The sequence below is a fragment of the Choloepus didactylus genome, chromosome 5 (genome assembly GCF_015220235.1).
Source record: "Choloepus didactylus isolate mChoDid1 chromosome 5, mChoDid1.pri, whole genome shotgun sequence".
Classification (NCBI taxonomy): domain Eukaryota; kingdom Metazoa; phylum Chordata; class Mammalia; order Pilosa; family Megalonychidae; genus Choloepus; species Choloepus didactylus.
In genome coordinates this window covers 10,919,713-10,939,566 of record NC_051311.1, presented here as the reverse complement: position 1 = coordinate 10,939,566, position 19,854 = coordinate 10,919,713, and the positions used below count along the sequence as shown (strand labels likewise).

At 37.3% G+C, this 19,854-nt stretch overlaps 1 pseudogene; it reads left to right on the top strand.

Annotated features, from left to right (window-relative positions):
- The window catches only part of LOC119535186, a 78,630-nt pseudogene that overhangs the window by 12,234 nt on the left and 46,542 nt on the right, over positions 1-19,854 (top strand).

Sequence of the window (19,854 nt, the reverse complement as noted above, 5' to 3'; positions counted from 1 at the left end):
TTAGCTAAAATTGTTCCTACCAGTTAAGATGAAATATTTTAATTGAATCATAAAGATTATCAAGTTTAATGGTAATAGAATTTCTTTTTAAGCAGCAGTTACCCTTTCTTCTAAGAATATCATTCCAGAAAGCTAAATGAGAGAGTTTAGGGTATGGGGGGCATGGACTTGTCCATAATCCTCCAGGTGGGTTTTTGTTTGTTTGTTTGTTTGTTTTGGCATAATGAAATTAAAGCCCAGAGAGGTAAAGTGATTTGTCCAGGAGCACATAGTAAATTGGTAATGGAGCTAGGCTTTGAGCCCAGTTCTTGTATTCAGATTGCCTGACTCCTTGTCCAGCATTCCTTTTTTTTTTCCTAATTGAAATTTTTATTGAGATAATTATAGATTCCTATGCAGTTGTGAGAAATAATATAGAGAGATCCCTTGCACACTTTGCCAGTGGTATCCTTTGGCAAAACTATTAAATATAGTATCAGCCAGCCTTCCTTTTAACTAAACCACACTGCCAATTCTGCAAAAATTCATCTAAAGATATTTCTGCTCATTGCTTAAAAGAAGAATTACAGACATTAAAACCTACACAAATACCATGTAAATGTGAACATTCATACATGAGAGAGGACCATTAATTTTTGCTGCTTGCAGGTCACTGTGACAAATGTGTGTTTGCCCTTCGGAAGGAGAACAAGAGTGACATGAACACTATACTGAACTACATCTTCTCTCACGCTCAAGTCACAAAGAATAATCTTCTCGTCACAACGCTTTTTGTGAGTTCCATTCTCCAGTACTTGAGAGGGTGGTTGATGATATGCAAAAAGCATCTTCTCCTGATGGCTATCATTAGGGAAAAAGCTACTGTCTTTTGTAATTGTGAGCTGAGTGGTGTTTGGGTTGTAGGATAACACTTTCTCAGACCCATCTCTGTCCTTGACTTCTGTCCTTGTCCTTAAGACACCTGCTCCAGTTAGGAAAGATCTGTTCTGACTATTGTGCCCATAATCATGCACAGGAACTCACATCTCTAGACTTCATTTACAGGAACTGTGCTTCCCCATTCCTGTTGTCACTCATGATAGTAGCTTTAAAATTTAGTCCTATTTAGCCTATGTATGTTTTTATTGTAATTCTCTTTTGTTTCTTGGATATAAGCAATGGCTCTGATGTCCGAAACTTAAAAAAAAGAAAGAAAGGAAAGAAAAAATCTTTTTAGAATCCAGTAGTGTCCCCTCTCAAAGAAATTTCAATTTATTCTCCAACTTCTTTCATCCCTTTTTGTTTTATTTACATGAAAATTTAAGATCTGATTATTGCATTGCTAGCAGATACATGCTTTTTGTCCCCATAACCTAGTAATATGAGAACTAGTAGAAGGTGGGAAAGAAGGGAAGACTGGTAAATGTGAATGGGACCGTACATTTGACCAGTGGGTAGAATTTTTGTTGATTTAAGGATTTTGTAAGCCTTTCACTCCTATATCTTTCTGGCTGAGTTAATTCTAGGAATCAGAGAACAATGGGACTATTCTTGGAGTATCCCACCCCATGATCCTGAACAGTTGCCTCACTGCTGCATGTTTGTCTTTTTTGGGGACTATAGTGTCTTTTCACTCCTAGAGTTTCTTGTCCCTTTATGGAATTGGCATTCTTCATACCTTAATTCCATCATTTCTTCTTGGAGAATAAAGAAAACATAAATCCTCCCTGCCACTTTTTATTTCGTAATTCAGAATGTGGGGAAACTATCTAACAAATTGTAATAGGGGATTTTTCTTCTACAATCTGAATCTATGCCATGTCTCTGGTTAACAACAATGCCACTCATTCAGTTTTGTGCCTATCTGGATAACTCTAGAAGATACAATGTTTTTTAGAATAGCTACTTTTTAAAATATATAATTTTAGGGAGAATTTATTACCTTTGCTACCCTAGGATGGCTAGATGGTGGGGAACCAGAAGATGCATTTGAAAGAGAGAAAATATTAGCACTATTTAATATTTCAACTTCCCTAAGTAGCAGGTTTCAGCAAAGAATTGCTATAATCTGTAGCAATTTGCTATATACAGATAGATAGATTATATATATATATATATATATATATATATATATATATATTTTTTTTTTTTTTTTTTTTTCCCCCTCAAACAAGAGAGAGGAGAAATCTCTTGGAACCCCCCCCCTTTTTTTGAAAATTTTAATGCAAAGATTGATAATTCTAATTTGGATAAAGCCAAGACTTTCTGGCAGAAAAGGGTAATCATAAATGTAGAATAAACCATTGGTTTGAATCTAAAATGGGGTTGAATTTGCCTTCACAGTTAGCTAATTATGGTTGGTTTTTCACTTTATTATGATTATCTTTTTCAGGACCTAACAGTTTTTTGCACTGAAAATAGACCAAAACCCAGAATCCTTGGAGCAGCAGAAGAGTAATGATCATCCAAGACTGTCTCTTGGTTTCTTAAATTCTAATTTGTAAGATATAGGGGCTCAGCTCACTCCTTTTGTGGAGTGATTGTAAGTAATGCTTGCCTTAAGAATCTCATTATTGGAACATGGAGCCATATTTCCTCTGAGAATTCTGGAGTAGCTTTGAGCCTGGGCTGTTCATTTCTCAAGTAATCATGCTGGTGTGATTGAGAGAGAAAATGGCAGCTGTTCGGAGCTCAGTCCTTCAGTTTTCTTCTGAGTCCAGTAACTCAAGTGTATAATTACACGGGGGGGTGCTGCAGAGGTGTTGGGCCCTGTCAAAGAACTGGTTTAAGGCTTTGCTTTCTGTTTTTGCCAGTCAGGACAGGCAGAAGCTGATGGGACTCGGCCTTGCTGCTGTTCTTTTTTTCTCCCAGCTTGTCATCCTGATTACTTCTTACCTGCATGGATGGGACCCAAACTTTCTTACCAACAAGCTGAGCTCTTTTGAGAAAAGAGCTGTTTCTCAGTGTTTGGATTTGGACAAATAGAACAGGAGAGGAGGAAGGAGGAGGAAGAGAAAGGTTGAAGATGTGAACCAGTAAGACAGATTTGTCCTTTTCTTTATTTTGTCATCTTTACATTTTTCTTTAAAAAACAAAACACAACTCATTAAAAATAAGTAGGATCCTTGGCCTTTCACATCATTAATTTCTTTTGAAATATTTTATCCTTATCTTAGATATTTGGAAATCAAGACATTAATTGATATTATTAAAAGGGCCAGCTAGCTGTGACTTAAGGAGCAAAAATGAAAGCTTAGAAGGTGTTCCTTTCTTATCTGATACTATTGAAAGCCAGACATGTTCTTCCTCTTTTCTTCATTGGTAATGGTCAGACTTCCCTGTATCTGCATTAATGGTGGTAGTAGCTGGGTAAGAGCCAGTTTGGTTGTTTGCATTACTTTTTCTGTAGGTCTTACTGCCTTTTACAGATGTCTTACTGCCTTGTACAGATGTTACAGGCATTTGGTTTTCCCAGTTGTGTTCTTTGCTTGTCCTCTTTTCTTTGCTTACCTTGGCTTCCTGGTTGATGATTATGTGTCCTGCATTCCAGTCTCTGCTTTCTAGAAGGAGGAATGTTGGTGGTGTAGTTAACTGAGTAGATGATCATTTCTGTGACTTTTCAACCTGGAAAAAGAGTTCAAGAAAATCAAACTTTGGAGAATCAGGGTTATAGGATATGGGGCTGTTCCAGTTGGAAGAAGTCATTCATCCCCTCCAGGTGTTAACATAACTTGCCTAGTGGTAACTTGCCTCAAGGACTCTTGAGACAATTTCTTCTTCATTTTTATCCAAGCTTGAAAGCAAAATATCAAGTAGAATGCTAACATCCCGTCAGATTTCTTCCACATAAGAAACATTGAGCCACAACTAGAAAAAAAATCTAGATGGCCAGTAGTACCTCTATTTTAAAAAAAGAAACTCTTATTTCTTAAATTTAATCTTATAGGAAAAAGCTTAGAAATTAGAACATTGTTTATGTTTATTTAGAGATATTCTAAGGTAGTATTTAGTCTGATAAGCAATTTGGTACAAATAAAAGGTATCAACATCCTCAGAGCTGTCTAATTAGAAAGATATGAAACCTCTGACTACCTTGATGCCAAATAGTCTTCCCCTCATTGCTTATATCTAATTTCTATATGGTCCACATTAACATGCTATAAACCATGCTTTCTTATGAATAACTTCATGCATAGGGGTCTCTGATTTGGTTTAGACAGGAAACATTTCAAATGCTGATCAGTGCCCTTTTTTCCTTCTCCTAACATGACTGCAAATAATCTTATCCAATGTGTAAGTGAAGAAGAAAAGTCTTCTTATTGATCCCAAGTTTACTGAATAAAGATGATATTAACAATATCTTGTTAGACCTGTCCCATGAAATACTTGGAATGTCAAAAACTCCAGCAGTGACTGGAAGAAGCTGCCAGTCTGTTACTAATACTAGGATTAGTGCCTCACCCAGCTGAACAAGAGTTAATGTCTTGAGGCCATTACACATTAGGTCACATTCTTTCATTCTGAACTGTCTTCCACAGAGGCATTTAATGCCTAGGGTGCTAAGATGAAGTTGGAATACTTTGGACTTTTCTCTCAGTCATTTGTTTACCTTTGGCTGTGATGTTGGCATTTAAGCATATTTGTTACATTTCCCCAGATCTGAGATATAGCCTATAGTTAGCTCCCATCCAGATCAAGAATAAAAGCAAGAAATTACTTAACCAATGCTGAATAATTATTTGGCCTGCAGACTTATGACCTGTAATCTCAAAATCAATAGGTAGCCTCTTTAAATGAAATTATTTATGTTGAAGAAACACATCTGATATAACCAATAGCTAATATGATTGTTAGAAAATGTTCACCAGGATTAGATGATGATGTTGGTCTGTCCAGTTACCCAAAGGAAGCCTGGCTCTAGGAAAAGGGCTATACACTTCTGCTGGATGTCTGCATCTTAGGATGGGCAGTTCTAAGAACAGGATGGACCTCTGTCTCTGGTGGTTTCTTTCAGGACCTGAACTATGTCTAGGGCAAGGACAAGAGAGAGTTGAGAAGGTTGCCCTACACATAATTTTCTATTGCCAGTCTTTTCTAAGAACTAATGGTGACAGTGGAGAAAAGCATATTTGAATGGAAAGTTTCCACACCATGATAAACTAATGGAAAGGTAGTGGTTTATTAATACTGTGTTTGATATTTCCCATACCAGAATGGTCTTCTGTACTTTATCACAAGGAGCCCCCAGGAAGATTATCAGCTGTGATAGTGAAAGAATAATTACTTCACTTTTATTTTCCTAATCTCCATCATTCACTTTTCTTACAGATACTGTTTTTCTTACCTGTTTTCTCACTTCCTGTCTCTCACAGTGGGAAGATGAAATGAAAAAAGTGGTTTTGGAAAAAAAAGTGATTTTTGTGTGTTTTAATTTGTTTAGTTTTTTAAATTAGAACAACTCTGTAGTTTGGCAAGATGGTAACTCCATTTTTCTTTATTTAAGTTTAATCTCAAAAGGTAAACCTGGACTTCCTTTAAAGGGAAAACATTCCCTATGTTTTCCCTTTAAAGGGAAAGTGACTAGCGAACGTTCTTATTTTATCACGTCAGCTTTTGTGGTTAATGTTTAGACTTTAGTCTGGCTATTTGCAGAGTGGCTGAATTATGGTATTACCAGGACATGTCTTAAGTTTTTAGATCTTTCAGTGGCTCTTTCTGATAACTGAAGTAAGTATCCCAGAAAGGAGTATGTTTCATTTATTAGGAACATGAGGTTAAGAGGGATTTGGGGAGGGAAAACATCTTGGTTTCCCTATCCACTGTATTCCCTCCTGTCTTTTTATTGTCTTGTCTTTAGTGATTTTATATGAAATTCTATTTTGCTCATTAGGTCTCAGCAAAAAATGAGACTTAATTGCATTTTTCACCTCTTCTTTGCTTTCCTGCCCTAGGAAAGTGGACCCAGTCCTCTAGTCCATGACTGTGTTCAACAGAACCCTGGACTTATATTCACAGCTTTTTTTCCACCAAGTTAGATGAGTGAATTCCCTGCCTTAAATGGGTTAAAACAATACTTGTACTTCCTTAACTTAATTTCCGTCTTGTGTTTTATGACTCTGGACACTTGGAGCAAACTTCTGGTTGGTGGATTAGGGAACTGAAAAGTATTTTCTGCTTTAAAATAATTGAGAAGCTTCTTCCTAGTATAATGGTGTGGAATATTTCAGAAGTATTTACTTTGTCTCATGGAAGATGGTAGTGGTTTTGGAAAAGCATTTTGGTAAATGATTTCAGTCCCAAAGGTCAAGAGTCGCAAGCTTTTATTTGTATTGCTGTGACAAAGAACTACAAAGAGTATTCCTGAGATGGAGATGGTTAAGTGTGAAATGGAGATTTCGGGAAAGGGCTGATAATCAAGGTGGAGACGAGATTAAAAAGCAACAAGAGTATGGACCTTTGGGTGCTTGTAGTGTTTCGTGTCTTCTTCATTTTTGTGGGAGAATAAAGATTCACTAAAGTATAAAGGCAGTTATTTCAAACTCCAAGTAGAGGGAACTATACCTAAATGTGTATATTTTATATGGCATGGTATTAAGAATTACTGCTACAAATAGCTCTGTAAAATTCATAAAGGACAAAAACATTTCTAAAAATTGTATTTTAAAAATGACTTTTGCGGTTTTATCAGCTTAGGTGAAATTTACATGGATAATAGGTAAATTTAATGAATAATCTGACATATCACTGGACTCCAGAAGAAATCTTTCTCTCAAAATACGTTAGGGATATTTTTCAATTTTTAGAAGAGAAAGGACCCAATCCTGAGTTTTAACCTTGGATTCTGTCAAAGAAAAAGCCTCACAATTGGACAATTTGAAACAGGCAAGGAGGACTTTATTCAAAACTGTGCAACAGAGAAGAGAGAGACCAGAAGGTTATTTTGATAGAGAGACTAGAAGCCTATCACAATAGGGGAGAAAGAGAGGGCTCAACTCCACTGAATCAGAGGGCAGAAGTGTTTTCAAAAACTGAGATGAGCTAATAGGAAAGTACTAGAGGGGAAGGTCAAGTAGTGGGATATGTCAATTACATGATATCTCCTAAATTTCCTTTTAAGGCCAGGTGGAATGTGTTCTATCTGGATTCTTAAGGGCCATGGTGAGAGATGTCAAGGCCTAGAAACAAGGAGAAGCTGGTAAATTTGAGTGAAGCTAAGGAGAAGTCAAGGCCATCTTGGACAGTAATACAATGGGTGGGGGATTTCTTAACCTACTGTGTTTTCCAGAATCACAAGGTTCAGGTAATGAGCTCTTCCATGGTAGGAGCTCAATTTTTCTCTCTGAGGTAGGATTGCCCATGTTTAGATATGATAGAGTGATGCTTAGTACAGTGAGGAGATAAATGCTGGATGCAGAATTGCCAGACTATGAGAGCATGTTTTTAATGTGTACTTATTAGTGAATAATTTGCTCTTATGTTTCTGTTTTTACCCTCCTGGGATCTGAACATTTGGTTTGTGGAATGAAAACCACCAAGAAGTTGTTCCTTGTACTTTATACTACCTTCTTTTCAAAAGTGGGAGAGGGCGCAGGAAGGCTAGTTCAGTCCCTATATTATTTAAAATCTCAATACTTTGAGATCTGTTATTTCCTACTCAGAATCTCCTTGACCCCTTTCAATGGTCTGTCATGATTTCTACTACATGTTAAAAGTGTAATGTTGATTTATAAAGAAATACATTAGGAATTCTGAATCTGAATGAGGAATTTTGGCAGCTTCTCCTTAGCAGCATCTTCCTCTGGAAATCTCCATAACCACGTTATTTAGGATAAAAATAATAAGTTTGCATTTTCTTATGTCTATCAGCTTTGTCTATCATTTTTATTCTCTTTCCCTATTTTATAAAGAACTTCCGTTCTTTTAAAAGTGGATGTGGATGTTCTTTTTCATGTTAACTATTAGGATCAACTGTGTGGCTGGGACCCTACTCTTACTGATGAACTGCTAAATATCCTCACAGAGCTGACTCAACTCAGTAAGACCACGAATGCTAAAGTGGCACTTCGAGCACGCCAGGAAAGGGCATTTGTTGGTTATGATGATGGAGGAATGGTTTTCTTTGGTTGGGCAGTCCTAGACACAGTGAGCTTTTCCTCACTTTATGACGATCATGCAGTTTTCCATTTCAAATTTCATATTGCCCTCAGAACAAATGTTTTCATGTGGTATATGTTTTTAAAAGAGAAGGGAAAACTTTAGCATTGATTCTCTATACATAGTAGCCCGTTCCCCATAGTAAAATCCTGGTGTCACCCCCCTTCCCTCCCTAGTAGCCCTGTGAGAGTAAACCAGGATCAGGTGGGGGAAAGGAGAAAGACTCAGTATTCTGACTTCTCAAAAGGGTCATTTGAAGCATATGAAAACTTAAGTGTATGGGGAGAAAGCAAGTGTGGAAAACAGAAAGATAATGAAGTGACTCTTAGGTTCCGGCAATCAGAACAACCCCAGAGAAGTCCAGTTAGTTTCACCCTGCAGTCTTCATTTCCATTTCAAAAGGTTTCAGCAGGGAAGCACAGAGTCGGTGCACCCTTTGTGTTTCAGTGCTTGGGCATTGACAAGGAAGCAGCATTTGAAGCTATTCAGTGACCTTCTGCTTTCTCTGCAATTGTATCCATGTCACTGAACTAATTAGAGTTATTGAACCTCTCAGTGACCTGCTGAGGGTATTCAGGTCCCACCGTGTCCCTGTGTATTTGTGACACTGCTTTCTCTCTTTTTGCCCCTCACACACACACTGGTGTTACTTCCCGATGCCTTCTTCTTGGTGCTGAGTACCTGGGACTGTCGGAGCAGATTTTCCTGGTCTTTCTACTTTCAGGTTGCAAAAGCCTAGCTCTGCTGCAACCACTTTCCCCACAGCTGCTCTCTGCCAGACCTGATTCCCAATTAACAGCTAGTCATGCAGTCCCCAGGACTAGCAGCTTTGCAGTGGCAAATCGCATGCACTGATGGAACTTGATTGAAGCTGTTTTCTCTCCCCTGTCCCCTTGGTAAATTGCCCACAGCACAAATCATGATGAGAGTCAACTGAGATTCAGTATTTGGTGGCATTGGCTTTATGTTACAGAACCTAGAAGTTGTTTTACTTGGTCTGTTTTATCTTTGATGCCTGCACTTACAGATGTAATATTTACTGCTTTTGTATCAGGGCTGCCTAATAGGAGCCTAGAATAGTCACTCCCTGAGGAACTTATGCCTCTTATTTTGCTCTCACTCTAGGTTCTTATTGCCTCCCATTTACCATCATATGAGCCTCGCCATAACCAGGTAGAGTCTATCTTCCTATCAGCTATTGACATGTATGGACATCAGTTCTGCATTGAGAACTTGCATGTATAAATAAATATATAGCCCTTTTCTATCACTCTGCCCTCCTTCCCCCTTCATCTCCAAGCATAACATAATCAATCAAGCAATCACTTTTGGTTTTCAACGCAATGAAGTTTCATGCCTTGACTTTCTAAAAAGACTTATGAATATTTTTTCTATGTAAATGCTGTTAGAATTGTCTTTAGCTTAAAAGTCAAATAGTCTTTTCTTGACAGAAGTGTCCTATTGAAGTCATTATCTCTTATACTTTTAGTTAGAAAGTATTCTAGGCCAGAATTCAGTGGCATCATCAGTTGATTTCTGATACTGAATCAGATGTATAAATAGGCACTTGTTATTCCTCTGGAGGCAAAGCTTTTTAAATATAGTTTCATTTTAATTTTATTTTAGTACTATTACGCTATATAAAAAGGCAATTTTTGTAATAGAGTATTGGCTAATTTTATTACTAATTGGAAATACCTTGATTATTAGTTTTTTAAATAACATTGTTTTCTCAGGGATGACTTTCTATTTTTCTACTTGAAAACAAGGATAATGTTCTATCTGGCCAGGGGAATCCTCAGGCTTTCTCTAAGGCTTCCTTCTGGGGAATTAGAGGGGAAAGAAGGATTCTTTGCTTACTTGATTCATAGTTGAAATCTAGGAACCACAGGGTTTACCATAGTAGAGTCATGAAACAATATTTAGGAAGTGAGATGGACATATGTTATTAAGTGTAATAATATTCATAATTGCATATATTAGTATACAATTAATGTGTTGTTAATACATTGTTTTAAGGAGTTTACATATATTAACTCATATAAACCTCAAATGGCCCTATGAGGATAGGAGATGTTTTCCCAATTTCATAGCTGAGGAAACTGAGACAGAGAGAGAGGTTAAACTCATACATGCATTCTAGAAAAAGTCTTAGATTTCATTAGATACTTCAAATGCCAGACAGTGTCCATTGAAATTTTCTCTAGGAATGTTGTGGCCATTTAAGCCTGTCTGTGTATCTTACAGAAACTCATCTTGTCTGAAACACCTATTTTTGATGTCCTACCAAACTTCTTCTACCACAGTAACCAGGTAGTGAGGATGGCAGCTCTAGAGGTAAATTTTTATGGTAATGCAACATAACTTTTTTCTTTGTTTCTAGCTGATTTCCTCTATCCATTTGTGTGTCATATCAATTGATTTTCTTTGGCCGTAAGGTTGGCTTTTAAGGGTAGAGTCTCCTTTTCCTCTGAAACAATGAAATATGTCTTACCTATTCAAGTGTTTCATCTGAGTTAATTGCCACCTTCTGGCTCCAATCACAGGAAAATTTGTGCCAGCATTTTTTCAGTAGGCTCTACTTTCCAGGTATTTGAATTTTCTCATTTGTAATGAATTAGGATTCCCTGTAACACAGTGAGTAACTGGCTAATTAGAACATGTGTAACCTTAACATTAGGTGATTTGAGCCAGTTAAAGTGGATTTTAGTTATATTTTGAACTGGTAAGCATAGGAAAGAAAGTAATCACATTTAATGAACTGTGTTTAAATACTTTATTTTTCTTATTTAATCCTACAATTACTTTATGACGTAAGAAGGAAAGTAAGTCTCTGAGAGGTTAAGTGGCTTGTCCAAAATAACATAGATAATAAGAGGAAGGAGTTTGCATTTGAACTCAGGTCAATCCCATTCCCAAGACTTTTTTCTGTTTCTACTACAACACACTCCTTCATTAAGCACAAAAATTGCAGGCCCTGAACATTGCTGTGAAATTGCCAAGTGTACATTTTTGGAAGCTGGGGATTAAGGTGGTTTTATGTGATGTGGCATCACCTTCACAGACTGTTGCCGAGCTCTTTGGGGTCACTTTTCATTTGTGTTCTATGGACAGATTGCCTGCTGAGTAAATTCCAAATTTTTGAAATATCCGGGTAAGTATTTTACAGTGCTTTCGTGTCCTTTAATGAGAAGCTTACTTATCTGCCTCACATGCTGATAGAATCACATGTTGCATTTTATGTGCATGACAAATATGGCTGTGAAGTGGTTAAGTAAAGTTGATTTGACAGTTTTTTGCTGCGATGTAGCTCTTTAACTAAGTTAGTACATTTGAGGTATTATATGTCAAATTATGCCTTACTGCTTTTGCCTAGGCGTTGGGGGTATAAATGATCCAGAATTGATTTTAGGCAGTGGAGGGGTGGGGGGGTAACAAAAAACAAAGATGCAAGATAGTAAAAAAGTTAAATCATACTGCAAACATTATCTTTTATCTTTACATCTTGAGTAGCCCAGAATCAGCACCTCTAATTTTTCTTACTGCTTGCTTTTCTCTTCTAGGGAAATGATCATGCTTAGGAGTTACTACCTGTGGTTCTATATGCTTCCTTTTGCTAAAGATCGAACCTTCCCCAGAGTTTAGGTTAGCACAAAAGAAGGTATACTGTGCACCTAACGGTGTCCAGCAGAGGCAGGCTGGTTTTGTTTTCAATGGGTCATGGGGATAGTATTAAGACTGCAGCTTTATTAATTAAAGCAAGTTATGTACAGCCTTTGGGACTCTCCTCACCACAGACCTTCTGCATCAGATACCTCTTATCAAGCAAGATTTACTTTCCCCTAGACTAGCCTTCTCTTCATTTCTGTTTTTGCAGTGTATTTACTGAGGATTACTTTTTAACCAGGTGTGTGTTCGAAGGGCTTATATTGCCTGTGAACTTAACAGTGTACAACACCGCCAGCTTAAGGACAACACCTGCGTTGTGGAGTGCCAGTTCATGCTGCCCATAGCTCATCCAAACAGGTGGGTTTGATCTGGCGTGTGTTATCTAGGCCAGCCAGAGCTATGTCAGGAGGCTTAAAGGAAATAATGTTTATGACAATTCCGTTTTTTTAAGCTAGAAGTATAGAGCAGAAAGTGAGCAAATTTAAACCCTGAGAGAAGAGCAAGAGCTTCTTGGTTCCCCTTCTCATCTTTGCTCCAATGAGAGATAAAGTTTAGTCTAATTAAGATAAAAGTTTAGCATTACCCCATTCATTCTTGCTTGAATTATGTCACTGAGGAGTCCTAGTCTTTTTCTTTCTTTCTTTCTTTCTTTTAATGTTAGAAAAAAATTATTAGCATTTTACTTGCAGGAACTCTGCCAGAAAAATAACTTTTTTAATCATTTAAGTCAGCAGTTGGAACATAAAAATATCCTGAGTAGTATGCTTTGCTTTTCTATATGGATTGAGGTTATACCCAAGCCAGTTTCATTTTATCACCCTAAAACAGACATCTGAATTTAGCAGTTGAAATTCAGTCAGTTTTGAAAGATCACACTTCAGAACCAAACTTCTTAAATGTTAAGCAAATTACTTAATTAAGCCATGTTAATTCCATTATTCCTTCCTCAAGCCCTTTAAAAAAAAATGTACATATGGAAATTTGTTTCAGCATTGCTTTGGTTTTAAAATGCAAATGCTTCATTTATCTCATATACTCATTCTTTATAAAGTGTTCTGAGGCAGTAAAAATCTAGGAATTCCACTCACACATATGTTCATCACCTCCTGTATTTTCATTCTTTTTAGTAATATCACAGGAATTACAAATACCACAGCCAATCTTTACCTGCTCGCCTCCATTTCTTCTTTATGGCTTTTGGTTCTTCATTTTGCTTTACAAAGTACTGTGTCTTTGGGGATCCTTAGTTATAGACACCAGAAATGCTTTTATTCTTAACTGCCACTTCACCCAAAGCAATAGAAACCCTTTCTAGAGACTAAGGAGTCTGTGCTGAGACTTTTTGGCCACAGGATGCCACTGTTGATCCAGCAGAGGTCAGCAGAAGAGCGGAGGCATCTTCAGAAAAGTACTTTCCTTCTTTGTCTCAGAAGATCCTTTCACTTCTGTACTTCAAAATACCTTATGGCTGACAGAGAAAAGCATATATCCTTGATTTAGCAAGCATCTCTTGGTACCTTTTTGCCTCTATGGATTTCAGAATCTCATTTTCTGGAAACAAATGGTTGTCCTTCAGTGAATGGTAAAATACTCATGGCACACGTGGGCTCAGCATTTGGTTTTCTTTATTTTCCTGAATTTCTTGAATAATTGTAGAGAACTACATGCTCTTTGTAATTCTCAGGACATTCTCCTTTTCTTCCTGCTTTTTGCTACCTCTTCCCTTTGGGCAGTGATTTGTAGTCAGATTGCACGGCTGCTTCTGATTTCCTTCCCTCCTCATCTCTGTCCTTGTCTTCTGAACAGCTTTCCCTGTCCCCATTTTTTATATGAGGATATGTGTCCAGTTTGGTTAGGGAAAGTGAAAGAAATGACAGAAATTCTTCTTAACTTCTTTAAGAAATTTTCACCTTTCCACATCAAACATTCAAATCTTGGTTATTTCTGATAGGGTTTCAAAAGTTGTACACTTGACCGAACTATGGATAAAGACCAGACTTGAACAGAACTGTAATCCTTTAGTTTTCCTGTATGAAGTCTTCCCTGGTTGTGTGTATAATTTTAAAGCTGCTGGATTGTTAGTAGTTTGTATTAGTTTTCTAGCTGCTAAAAGAAATACCATAGAATGGGTCGGCTTAAACTATGGGAATTTGTGGCTCATGGTTTTAAGGCCAAGAGAAGTCCAAAATTGAGGCATAAGCAAGGCAACATTTTTTCCCAGAAGACTGACATTCTGGGGCTGGCTGCTGATGATCCTTGGTCCATGGCTTTTCTTTTACATACCGGTGTCTTCTTTCTCTTTGGGTTCTAGTGAAAAACTTCCACCTTCTGGATGCTCCTTGTGGCTTCTCTTTCCGTGTTCAGTTTCCTTTGCTTATAAGGACTTGGCCATATTGGATTAATACCCACCTTCATTCTGTTTGGGCACAACTTAACTAATTATATCTTTAAAGGTCCTGTTTACAAATGGGTTCACACTCACCATGTGAAAGTGAAAATATGGGCAAATAAAGGAAAAGTAAAATAATCTTTTTGAAAACCAGAAAGATGTTAAAATTGTTTTAATGCTTTTTTTAGATCTAAAGTCCTTTTGGTAGTTTAGGATTATGAAATGTATTATCAAATTCGATCACAAAATGATATATGCAGTGTTGAGTACAGCTTATTCACAGTATAAGTGTGTGTGTATATATAGAGACAGACAGAGAGAGTATAATTATTGCAGATTTGCTACTTGAATTTAGTTTGTATTTTCTTACATATATATAATACAATTGGAATTATGGCCTGCTCAGTTAAAAAAGAATTCCAGGATATCTGAGTTTTTACTAGTTTTTAGCAAAGTTCCAACCTTTTTTTTCTAACTCCAGTACTTTTCTTTCTATTCTTATTGTTTTGAACAGATAGATAATTAGCATGTTGTTTTTTATTCTTCAGAAATAAGTCACAAGAGACTGTCTGCTAGTATCCACTGCACTCCCAGTATCTTAAGGCTCAAGGACATGATTATGTCCACTAACCTCCACAATAATGATTCTGAATTAGCAATGTGCCTCAGGATTATCTGGGGAATATTTTGAAGATATGTTTACTGGGATCCCAACTCCCAAGATTCTGATTCATTCTGTATTAGAGTCCATATGACCACTTTTCGAAAAATCTCCTCTAATAATTCTGATGACCATCTATAAGTAAGAATCACTACTTCTAGACCAGGACTGTCCAATAGAAATATAATGCAAACCACGTAGGTAATTTAAAATTATCTAGTGACCACATTTTTAAAAGTATAAGGAAACAGGTGAACTTGATTTTAGTAAAATTTTATTTTAATCCATTTTATCCAAAATGTCATTTTAAATGTAATCAATATAAAAATTATTAATGAGATATTTTCCATCCTTTTGTTCGTACCAAGTCTTTGAAATTCAGAGTATGTTTTACAGAACATTTCAGTTTGGACTAGCCACATTTGAAATACTCAATAGCTACATGTGACTAGTGGCTATTACAGTGGATAGCCCAACTTCAGACCATAAATTGATTAGGACAGTCACAAGTCAAAAACATGAAGTCTTCTTTGTTTTATGTCCACAATAGTGTCCCTTGGAGGGAGAAAAGCTCTTACTCTTATGTTGCTTTTTCTCAGTAACGACAAAAATATCCAAACCTGATAGTATATATTATACTACAATATTTTTTGCATACTTAAAAATTATTTAGTGAGAATAGGTAACAGGCATATAAATGCCTTATCATACATATTCTACTTATCAATGCAAAAAAAGATTTTCATAAAAGTTTTTTTCCCCCAACTTTGGGGTTATAAAGCAAAAGTTTGGGGGGAAGAAAACAGATATTTTGCTTAACCAATTTTTTGCATTTTCTTTCCTGACCCTTACTCTGGCCCTTAGTCTACACATTCCTACCCATGCATTCATCTGAAGTTAGACTAACTTTGTCCAAGTCCCTGGAAGTGAGTATCTTTGTAATCTGTGATATCAAAGTAAGAATATAGTCTTTTCTTGTGTATGGGATCACCTGGTACAATTCCATTCTTGCCGTTTGTTTTTGACTGGTGATTTATCTCCTCTAGGTTAAGAAGAAACATGGTTCTCTGTTTGCAAACTGACAGCAGCAGAATATGTTTTCAAGAAAATACCTTAGATGCCATTTGGATTGAAGACCTGTGTCCCATTAGGACCTGTTTTGATTTTTAGAAAAGTAAGCAAAACACAAGTGATTGCTATTGCAAATGAGAGTGCAACCTCTAAGGAAGGAGAAGACACTCCTTTCTAGCACATTTGGGCAGCTACTACCCGACTATTATGTCTGGTACTTTCAATTTTTGGTTTATTTTATCATAGGGCTTTGTATTGCTTGGCCAGTTAGTCAATTTTTCAGTATAATTTGACTCTATATTTTTTTCTTATACCTGTCTCTCTCTGCCTCCCCCCCCCCATATATTTTTTAAAACACATTAGTAAACACTTTATTCCTAATATCTGTGATTTCCTTTTTTTTCTAGGCAGGCTTCAGTCAAGGCACCTTCTTCTTGATCTTCAACTTAAGATTTCCAAATTTTTTTCTAGTAACTGTAGTTAAGCTTACTTGGCCTCCCCAGATCTTACTAACCAGAGGATCCAATTATTAGAGCTTCACTCAGGGAAGTTCCTGGTCTGGATTTATCCTTTTCTTCTTAAATTGCCTTCACTTAAACAGCAGCTGCAGAGATTTTCCTGATATAAGCCTAGTTGGAAACCCATATATATGTGATGTGTGTGTGTGCGGTTTCCCTTCTTTATTTTCTTAGCATTTAAAGGCGATATCCTATTGTATGTGGATTTTTTTTGAAGAGTGAATGTTTGCTGTCAATTTTAAAGGTGATTTGTAACCACTTAGCACTTGTTCTTGAAGGAGAATTGAGTGGGTTTCTTCATTTTCTTGTTTTTTTTTTTTTAATTTTACTTTAAAATAACTTCAAACTTACAGGAACAGTTGCAAAAACAATACAAACCCCAAACACTCCAGCATACCCCAACTCCCCTCCCCTGATACCCCAATCCACCAACTTGAACATCCTGTCACAATACTATTTCTTTCTTTCCCTCCCTCTCTCCCTCCCTCCCTCCCTCCCTATCTATCATCCATCATCTATTGCTCTGTCCTCTGAACATGAGAACAAGCTGCAGACATCTTTGAACAAACAATATAATTCACATCTACATTTCCCATGAACAAGAACATTCTTTTATGCAATCCCATTAAGCGCAGCTAAGAAGTTCAAGAAATTCAACATTGATACAAAACTCACCTTCTATATTTCCTTTTTTTTTTCTTATGTCCCCAGTGTGTCCCTTTGAGCCTCCTCTCCTCCATCCTCAGATCCCATCCAGGATGATCCTTGGCACTTAATTGTCATCTATTTAGACTGTCTTTTTTTTTCAATTGTGGAAACATGTACACAGCCTAAATCTTCCCATTCTATCCCCTCCCCAGAATTTCATTAGTGGGATTAATCACATTTAGAATGTTCCAATGCTGTCACCTTCCCACCATCCATTACTAGAAATTTCCCTTCACCCCAAACAGAAACCCTACAGTCATTTCTTAACTACCCATTGCCCCTTCCCCCACTTCTCAGAACCCCTACTCTGCTATTCATCTCTATGGTCATATTCTCTGATACTTTCTTTGTGTTTACCATGGGGCTTAAATTTAACCTCTTAAATCTGTAACAATCTTGTTTTTCTTTGATACCAACTTAACTTCAATAGGACACATAAACTATGTTCCTATACTCCATCATTCCCCCACCTTTTTGTAGTTCTTGTCAAAAATTACATATTTTACATTGAGTCCAAAACCACTGATTTATCATTACAGTTTATGTATTTTAGATCCTGTAGGAAGTAAATAGTAGAGCTACAAATAAAAAATGCAGTAGTATTAGTATTTATATTTACCATGTGATCTTTACTGGAAATCTTTATTTCTTCATGTAGTTTCAGTCAATTGTTTAGTATCCCTTCCTTTCAGTCTGCTCAACTCCCTTTAGCATTTCTTATAGGACTGATCTACTGGTGATGAAGTCCCTCAGCTTTTGATTATCTGAGAATGTTTTCATCTCCCCCTCAGTTTTACCCTCCAGATGTTTGTGAATTCTCCAAGTCTCTGATGGTTATTGACTTCTATTTGTATCCCATTGTGATCAGAGAATGTGCTTTGAACAAATTCATTTTTTTTTTAATTTATTGAGGCTTGTTTTGTGTCCCAGCATACAGTCCATTCTGGAGAAAGATCCTTGATCACTAGAGAAGAATGTGTGTCCTGGTGACCTGGGATGTAATGTTCTATATATGTCTGTTAAAATTCTCTGTATCTCTCTCCTTTCTTTGTTTCACTGTGCATAGGGCTCCCTTTAGTATCTGAGGTAGGGCAGGTCTTTTATTAGCAAAATCTCTCAGCATTTGTTTGTCTGTGAAAAATTTAAGCTCTCCCTCAAATTTGAAGGAGAGTTTTGCTGGATAAAGTATACTTGGAAATTTTTCTCTCTCAGAGTTTTAAATATGTCATGCCGGTGCCTTCTTGCCTCCATGGTGGCCACTGAGTAGTCACTACTTAGTCTTGTGTTGTTTCCTTTGTTTGTGGTGAATTGCTTTTCTCTTGCTGCTTTCAGAACTTGCTCCTTCTCTTCAGTATTTGACAGTCCGATCAGAATATGTCTTGGAGTGGATTTATTTGGATTTATTCTATTTGGAGTTTGCTGGGCCTTTATGCTTTGTGTATTTATATTGTATAGAAGGTTTGGGAATTTTCCCCAACAATTTCTTTGAATACTCTTTCTAGAACTTTACCCTTCTCTTCCCCTTCTGGGACACCAATGATTCTTAAATTTGGACGTTTTGTTTTATCTGTCATATTCCTGAGATCCATTTCGATTTTTTCAATTTTTTCCCCATTCTTTCTTTTGTTCTTTCATTTTCCATTCTGTGGTCCTTGAGGAGGCTGAGTTGTTCAACTTCCTCTAATCTTGTATTATGAGTATCCAGAGTCTTTTTAATTTGGCCAACAGTTTCTTTTATTTCCATAAGATCATCTATTTTTTTTATTTAGTCTTGCAATTTCTTCTTTATGCTTTTCTGGGGTCTTCTTCATGTCCTTTTTATCCTGTGCCATGCTCTTCTTCATGTGCTTTATATTCCTGTGCCATGCTCTCGTTGTCTGTCTTTAGTTCTTTGATTAATTGCGCCAAGTACTGTGTCTCTTCCGATCTTTTGATTTGGGTTTGAGTTCTCCATATCGTCTGGTTTTATCATATGCTTTAAGATTTTCTGTTATTTTTGGCCTCTTGGAATTTGCTTTACTTAATCTCTAATTTGTCAGAACTACAGCTTGGTGGTGTACATTTTCTCTAAGTAACCAGCAGATGGCATCTGTGAGTCACCAATTCCCCTCAATTCAGTTCTCCCAAACTTTGTCTTTGTCATGTGTGGGGATCTGATTCTTGTGGGGTTCAATTGGTGTGCTAAATTTGGGTGTGTTGTTGGTACTGTCTGCCCTGAATGTAGGACATGTGTCTGGGTGGTTAGGGAGGCAGGGCAGCTTTAATAATCAAACCTCCCAGGTGTTCCCAGTGATTTAAGGCTGTTGCAAGAGCCTAAGCCTTCATTTCAGTCTTGCCACAGGTTGTCTCTGCCACTGACCCACAAGTCCTTGGTATTGGTGTAGGGTCCCTGGGATTTCTGAGTAGGCCCCCCTTCTCAGCCATGCTCTTCCAGGACCTCTGCTGAGGGAAAGTTGCGCCATGTCACAAGTGCATGCTGGCCTGCCAGGGAAGCCCTGGGCCACTGGGCCATGCAGGGGCATTCCCAGCCTACTTTAAAGATGGTTGAATGGGATGTGTTAATTTACCCCTTTTCCCACAGCTCCGCCCTCCCAGCTCCACGACAGCCAGCCGTGGGTGCGCCAAAGGCCACCATACACGGTAGACACCATGGCGTGAGCACGGTGCTGCGGGAAAGACTCCCCATCACACTGGGTTTCTTGGTG